Here is a 7695-nt window from a genome sequence, read left to right on the forward strand (position 1 = left end):
GGAATTTACCCAAGTCTACAGGTGTTGCAGGCCAAGACTAATGGCAAGTATATGGCACAAGTGTTGGCTTGGCTTCTGGCCTGGAGGGGCTGTTAAACATTCAATCCAGATGTTTCTTATTAAAGTCCCATCAAAGCATGTTTTAAAAAGCCTATGTGGTCAAGTACTATTCTTGTTGCATGTATGTAAATAATCAGAACAAGTTCTTTTTGAAACTAGATTTATTTTGCAAACAAATTAATGTTAATTTGGCTATATTTACTAGAAATGAGGATGAGTGTGGAGAGAAAAAATAAACACTAAACACATGATGTTTTGATAACACACCTGAGTAAATATTTGATTCCAATCCTGTTCATTGTATCCTGGACTAGATCGTAATTTTCTCTAGCTTCCTAAAAGGTCCAGCTACAAATCTCCAAACTAGCATCTTAATTTTTCTCCCACCTTTCTGAGTTGGACTCAAACTGCCCTTTTTCCTAAAGTCCTGAAAAGTAAATACAAACAACAATGAATCAAGGGACCCTACATCAAAAGCTAAAGACATACTTTATGGTGACCAACATAACATAATAAAAATAAACAAACATGACTTAGTTAAGAACAATCACCACAGCAGCTCACATAGAGACAGTCTCATGCCTGTTGCTCTGTGGGCCAATCAGAGATCACCAGACACATTTGAACATCAGAGCAGGAAAATCTGTCATGTTGTCACAGCTTGGCATCCCTCTATCTGAAGATGATTTGAACATGACATCTAGAAGTCTTCTCCACTGGCTACTCTCAGAACTCAGAAAGTGTATTGTAATTTGATCCAATCATTAACCATTATTTTTATTTGTTTCCATAAGAATGCCTCTTGTTCAATACCTGATTTCTGGAACCACAGGCCTTACTTTGAGAACACACCTGCATCACCCCCTCCTGAAGTGAGTTTAACTAAACCAGCCTATTGTCTGGGGAGGTTCAAAAAAACTCAACCATCTACCAGCCCAACTTTTGACATGGGTAACTTTGGGAAGTTTAAGAGGAGGGAGGGAACTGGGATTCCCTGTTAACTGCTCCTATGCTGTTAACCCCTCCAGTGCTGCAGCACCACCCCAACGACCTCACCCCCTCTCATGCTCCTGGGATGCAGTTTTCCTTTACAGCATGTTTACATTCTGTGTCCTCCATCTTCCCCCAGACACTGTCAGCCTCCCAAGTGTGGGGAGCCTTCCTATCATGTCCATCAGCACCCCACATCCCTGGACTCACATGTGGCACATACTAGGTGTTCATTAAGTGGTGTGGGTGCATATTATCTGAGAGTGTTCTATCCTCAGTCAGAAACAGCTGAACTCTTTGCCTCTGTTTCTGTCCTGTCATAGACTCTGTCCCCAGGGCAGCCTGCCCCTGGGACCCAGGACTTTCTCCTTAATATGAGAAAATCCTAAAATGCATTCCTGCAAAAGACAGGCTTTGGGGGCTGAACTTAAGGGAAGGTGATTTTGTAGTCAACGTTCACTGAGATTGGTCTCAGACCACAGTTCAGAACAAAGAGAAGGATGATTTCAACAAGAAGCGAAACTTCAAGGGGAGCCCCATTGCTTGGGGGACAGCAGGTTTTTGTCTCACTTCCCCACAGGCCTGGAGCACTGTGTGAGCACTGCTATCATAGGACTGACAGTAATAATCTGCCTCATCCTCAGCCTGGAGCCCAGTGATGGTCAGGGTGGCTGAGCTGCCAGACTTGGAGCCAGAGATTCAATCCGGGATCCCCGATGGTCGGTTGTTATCATCATAGATGATGGTTCTGGGGACGGTTCCTGGGAGCTGTTGGTACCAATGTGCATAACAACCATACCCAATGTTGGAACTGCTTCCAGTGCAAGAGATGGTGACCATCTGGCCCAGGGCCCAGACAGGGAGGGCGGCTGAGTCAGCACAGACTGGGCCCAGGACCCTGCAAGGGGGAGACACACAGGGAGGTTGATGCTGGGGTTTGGAGACAAGAGGAGGAAGCAAAACCCACATGACATCCTAGGGCTCCTTCCCCTGTCCATGCATCCAGTCACCTGCACAGTGAGCGAGGAGGGTGAGGAGGAGAGGGGACCAGGCCATGGTGGAGACCATCACTGATCCTGATTTCTGTGCCCCACAGCTGAGCAGAGCCTCCCCTCATCTCTCCCTTCCCCTCTTCATCCTCTGAGAGAGGGAGGACCCATCCATGCAAATGAGACCCCAGCTCTCCGACCCCTCCCTGGACCTGGGTCAGGTCCCTCTGCCTGAGGATGTCAGTGGGGGGGGGAGGTGCTGTGTGGGGACAGGGGTGGGAGACCCAGCTCTGGGCCCTGAGCCTAAGGCACAGGCAGGGCCAGGGGGCAGGTCCCAGCTCTAATTCCCCCGACTCCTCAGAAATGGGACCCGAGTGCCCCCTGGTGTCCAGACTCAGGGAAACTATTGTGTGACTGGTAACCAGGGCCCATCAGGCCCATCTTGAACCCCACTTGCTCAACTGTTTTGCCCACTGTTCCCTGCATTAGGGCCTGACCAGGTGTTCCTATATGTCACTTCCCATTACTGGAGGCTTCACTATACGCTCAACTAAAAGTCTGTAGAGTGAGTCTGTCTGTGGCTCCCTTGCCTGATCCTGGGTCAGCAGTGAGGTGTGTGTCTTATACAAACTCCTCTTAGAGACCAGGATCAAGTCCAGAGCAGAGACAGGTCCCCACGGACACATGGTCCCTTCTGTGTGGGATGCTGGGACTTTCCTCTTAAGTGCCTTCTCTCTGATTTCCAGGCTCTCCTTCCTCTGAGATTCCCTCAGCACTGAGGTGATGGGGAGCTCTTCACTCCATGTTCTGAGTAGAGGCCATCATGTCCATTCCTAGAGGTTTACACACTGAACATCTTTGTCACCTGTCACTCTTTCCACCTGCTTGAAACAACAGTCCTCCACACACTGGGGCCATGATTCCCTCCCAAGATCTGTCCTCCCAGCACAGACACAAGTCCACCAGAGCCCTGCCACATGAGGCTGTGTGGGGCACTGACATCAGAGCACAAGGACAATCCTGCAGGAAGTTCTAGGAGAGAAGGACTGACAAATGAAGATGCTGTGACAGGGACCTATTGACAGAGTTTCTGTGTCAGTCACCACTGAGCCAAATTCATATTTATAAAGAATGTCTGCTATTATAAACATAATTCCATTCAGTAAGATTGATTGAATGGAACAGGAATGCCTTCTGTTCTCAGGAGAATAGGTGCTTCTATACTTTTTTTCTAAAATCACACATTTGTACCTTGCACCTTGTTTCCCAGGTAGGAAAGGTCAACATGGTGCCCAGGAAACCCCTTCAGGGGCCTGTTTCTATGAACTCAGAACCATCCTACTGACAAAATGACCAAACACAGACAGAGCTTCCAGGACAGAGGGATTTGGGGTCAGACCACTCTCTGGGGAAAGTGCAGCTCTAGTCCCACCAATTGTGTCCAGCATGGTCAGGATGGAACCATTATTCACTCAGCCACCCAAAACTACAGGAAGGAATTTTACTATGCAAGTCTAACTCGACCCAGATGTTTCTGTCAAATAACCCACATGTGGGTGGAGGAGAGATGGAGATAATTGGGACAATGTCCCCGAGCTCACAGGCCCTGTACCCTGGGTTGGGGCAGAAGAGTTTCTGTCAGAGTGCAGCCTGGCTGGAGGTGTCCCTGGGGTGACTGAGAGAGTGACAGCCCAGCCCTGAGATCACAGGGAGCATGTGGCTCACTTCCTCTAAGGTTTGAGTGTGGTGGGAAACAGCCCTGAGGCTGCTGTCCCAGAATCAATGAGTTGATCGGCTTGAGGCCCTAACTGGAGCCCAGAAATGGTCGGGGGCTGAGCTGCCCACAGGGACAGAGACTCCCCCAGGGATACCTGGGCATCAGCCTCGTCCCAAGAGTGCAGGTGTTCAGAGCCCATGCTGGCTGCCCTGGTGACAAGACCCCAGTAACTCTAGATGTCCCCAGTGTTTCCTGTTGAAGAGGATTCTACCATCTGGATATTATGACACTGAGGGCTCCTGGGTGAGCACAGGTTGACCCTGACTTCTGAAGGAACAGAGACGTCTGGAAACTGCTGAGTCCCAGACACACTATTCACTCAGAGGGAGGAGAAGGCTGTGTGTGTGTGTGTGTGTGTGTGTGTGTGTGTGTGTGTGTGTGTGTTTGTGTGACCAAAAAGGAAGCTACATGACCCCTGTCCCTCTTAGGACTGTGAAACACCCTGAGAGATGTTTCTATTTGGTGATTCTCTTTATAACCTCCAGGGTCCTGTTCCTGCATTTAGAGGTAAGCATCTCAAAGATTTTTACTAGGAAAGGATTTATTTAGGCTGGGAAGACTCATGTGAGAGCAAACCTACTAACAACTCACTGAATCAGGAGTCCAGGTCTTGTTGAGTGACAAGAAATCCCCAATTTTGTTTTTTAACCTCTGCAGACAGATTACCTACAGCTGTGGGTTTTCAGGTGATGGGAAGCAGAGGGTGGGGGGGAGTTTGCATCCCCCTCCTTCCTGCCCCCATATCCCAGTGAGACCCAGAGTCCCTCATGTCCCCCGGTGTCTACCAGAGTGACAACAAGTTATTGCTGATGCTTTGGGCCTGTGTGAAGAAACACTACAGTCTGGGACTTTAAGTATCATATAAAAATATTTTTATTTTGAATCTACTACCCAGGGTAATTTTCAGAATGAGAATCTGAAGCAAAAGAGAAATAATCACATATCTTAAAATATGCAGGCCTCTATTGTCTGTGGATTAACCCAACACTCCCCATGGGTGGAACATCAGTTAATTCAGAAGTGGGCAAAAATCAATAGATCCCATGTGCAAATACCTAAAGGTAGATGAATACATCCTTTTCAGGAAATGTAAGAATTTTATTTTCATATTAGAGAAAATGACTGGGGCAGGTCCGGGGGCACAGTTGGTTGAGGGTCTGACTCTTGGTTTGGCTCTGCTCCTAATCTCAGGGTCCTGGGGGGCACCTGGGTGGCTCAGGCAGTTAAGCATTGGCCTTCAGCTCAGGTCATGATCTCAGAGTCCTGAGCTCTAGCCCCCCACAGGGCACTGAGCTCAGAGTCTGCTTAAGACCCTCCTTCTCCCTCTGCCTCTCCCTGCAGTGCTTTCTCTCCCTCTCCCTCTCTCTCTCTTTCTCAAATCTATAAAGAGACTGACTGGGAGTGTTGGGAACAGAAAACACGGAGCCTGGGGTGAGAGCAGGAAGGAGAATGTGAGGGGTTGCAGGCAGCTGTGTGCTCTGCTCATTCTCAGGCCTAGTCTCCAGGGAAACTCCAGCACCATCCTCTCCAGTGTTCTCTGAAATCCTGACATGGAGACAGAGTGGAGACCTGAAGAGGCAGAGGGAGAAACTGAAGCCTGAGGGACAGGGGAGCGGAGCAGAGAAGAGGAGGAGGGAGTGGGGGTGTTGTCAGGGAGCGCCGGTGGGATCTGGTCCAAGTGCTTGTGTAGCTGGTTCAGAGAGAAGAGAGTGTCTGTGACCAGGGTTAGTGTCCATACATCTGCTGCGGACGCATCAGCAGTGACACGAGGTCACACTTCCTGGAATAAGAGGGCAAAAATCAAGTGAGGGTGAGTGTTTGCTGGGCAGCATTTTCACTGTGGAAACCGTGTTGATTCCTGTTCATCGTCTCCAGATTGAAGGTGATGGGCAGCTGGGCTCTGATGTCTCTTCTGTCTGTGTCTTCCTGCGATGCCCCCATTTCATCTCACATTATGGGCCTTACAGGAGTGTCTCTCTTTCCCTGATGAATGACAGATCATCGTGCAGAAGCGACCACCCCACTGTGTCTGTCCATACAGTGTCTTCCGGACTGAGGATCAGAAACAAGATTCTTGTGTCCAGAGGTTTCTGACCCACTTCTTCCTCATCTGAGACCCTGTGAGGAACAGGAGCGTCTCCCCCCGCCATGAGCTGTAGCCCAGAAACAGTCAGCCTTGTCCTTAGGCTGCAGCCCGGAGAGAAGCAGAAGCCCTGCATTGGCCGAGGTATCCTTGGATCTGGAGAAGCGGCTGGGGACCCCTGAGTCCTGGTGCTTATCTGAGTCTGAGGAGTAGTCCAGGAGATACCGGGGATGGCTCCCTGGGTGCTGCTGGAACCAGTAAATGTAGGAGCCACCAACACAGAATTGACTGCTCAGGGTGCAGGTGACAGTCTGACTGTTGTTCGCAGACGTGCAGAGGGGAGCACAGCCAGGTCAGCACAGGCCAGGCCAGGGAGCCTGCAGGAAGAGACACTCCTGGGATATTGGAACAGGTCAAAGTAAATCTTGTCTAGACTCTGAACCATGGGGGTGATGCAGTTTGGTCCCTGAGGCCTGTTGTGCAGCGAGAGAGAAGCATGAGGAGGCCAGGAGTGCAGACAATTGTGACACAGACCTTGGTCCCCACAGGGGGCTGGGCTGCCTCAGGCCTCATTTTCCCCTCCAGCCTCTGCCCAGGAGGGGCTGTCCATGCAAATGCGGCCCACCCAGTGAGTGTCCAGCCCCTCCCTGAGCCCTGGTGCTGGAGCTCCTCTCACACCCCACACTGAGGAGGATGCATATGGCTTCAGCCCTGGGGACAGCCCTGGGAGGAAGCAACTGCTGAGACCATACACAGGTCTCCTGGGGAGACTCTGCCAGGCCCAAGGGGACACAGCTGCTGAGTCCCATCAGGGAGCACTGTACAAGGTCCCAGGCCCAGGCTCCTTTGAATGTTTCTCATTAATGAACTGCTTAGGGAGCAAGAGTCAGTGCCATCACACCACCTACTGGTCAAATGCACATGTCAGTCACCAAGGCCCTAAGCCCTGAGAGTCCAGCTGGTGTCTGCTCCTCACTAGGTCTGATTTCTAGATACTATGATTTTTTAGGTCTGCTGATGATATTGTTGTGTCTCCCCCTCAGAACCAGTCCTGGTCTATTAGAATGTAAACAGGTACATATATTATCTGAAAATTAGTAAGAGGAAAATCTCTTTTGCATGGAGATCAGAGACCAGTAGGGGGAGCTCTCAAGACCACAACTCCTCAAATGCAGACCCAGCAGGAGAAGACAGACCTTGCAAGTCTGCACTCTGTTAGCTACTCTCTTACTGCCTCAGGAAGAGAAAGACTTCCCCCTTCCCTGGCAACAGCCCAGCCAATGAGGAATTGTCACAGCTCAACCAATGACAAGCCGTTTTACCTAGAATTCCCTTCTTCCCTTAGACTTTTGTCCTTCACAACCCTTCCACACTCACCCTTCGCTCTATTAAAGAGCTTCCTTATTCTTTGTTCTCTGGACTTGCCGGTGGTTTTCCCGTACCTTACCTGTCCTGGATTTCCATTTTCTACTTTTCTTGAATATAACCCTTTATCACTGGGAAAATAAAAGGCACATTTGTTTTTAATGCTCAGAAAAACAAAAGAAGTAGCCAGTGATCCCCACAGGAGATTCCAGATAACTTGAAGGACCCATATGTGCCACACCTGATGTGACACACCAGGGGAGAGTGGATGTGGTTTTGTTTGTTTGCATGTTTGAATGTCCAATGAGGGATCTTGAGGGCATCAGTATACATTGGACACTTTCTAAGATCTAAAGATTCTCAGTGATATGTTCAAAAGAAACACGGGCTGAGTTAAGATAGCGGAGGATTGGGGACCCCTTTTTCAGCTG

At 49.6% G+C, this 7695-nt stretch overlaps 1 pseudogene; it reads right to left on the reverse strand.

The window, feature by feature from the left end:
- Positions 1-1533: 1533 nt before the first annotated feature.
- On the reverse strand, positions 1534-2172 carry LOC117797796 (annotated as a pseudogene).
- Between the last annotated feature and the right edge of the window lie 5523 nt (positions 2173-7695).

Source organism: Ailuropoda melanoleuca, unplaced genomic scaffold (assembly GCF_002007445.2).
Source record: "Ailuropoda melanoleuca isolate Jingjing unplaced genomic scaffold, ASM200744v2 unplaced-scaffold1412, whole genome shotgun sequence".
In the NCBI taxonomy this organism is placed as follows: domain Eukaryota; kingdom Metazoa; phylum Chordata; class Mammalia; order Carnivora; family Ursidae; genus Ailuropoda; species Ailuropoda melanoleuca.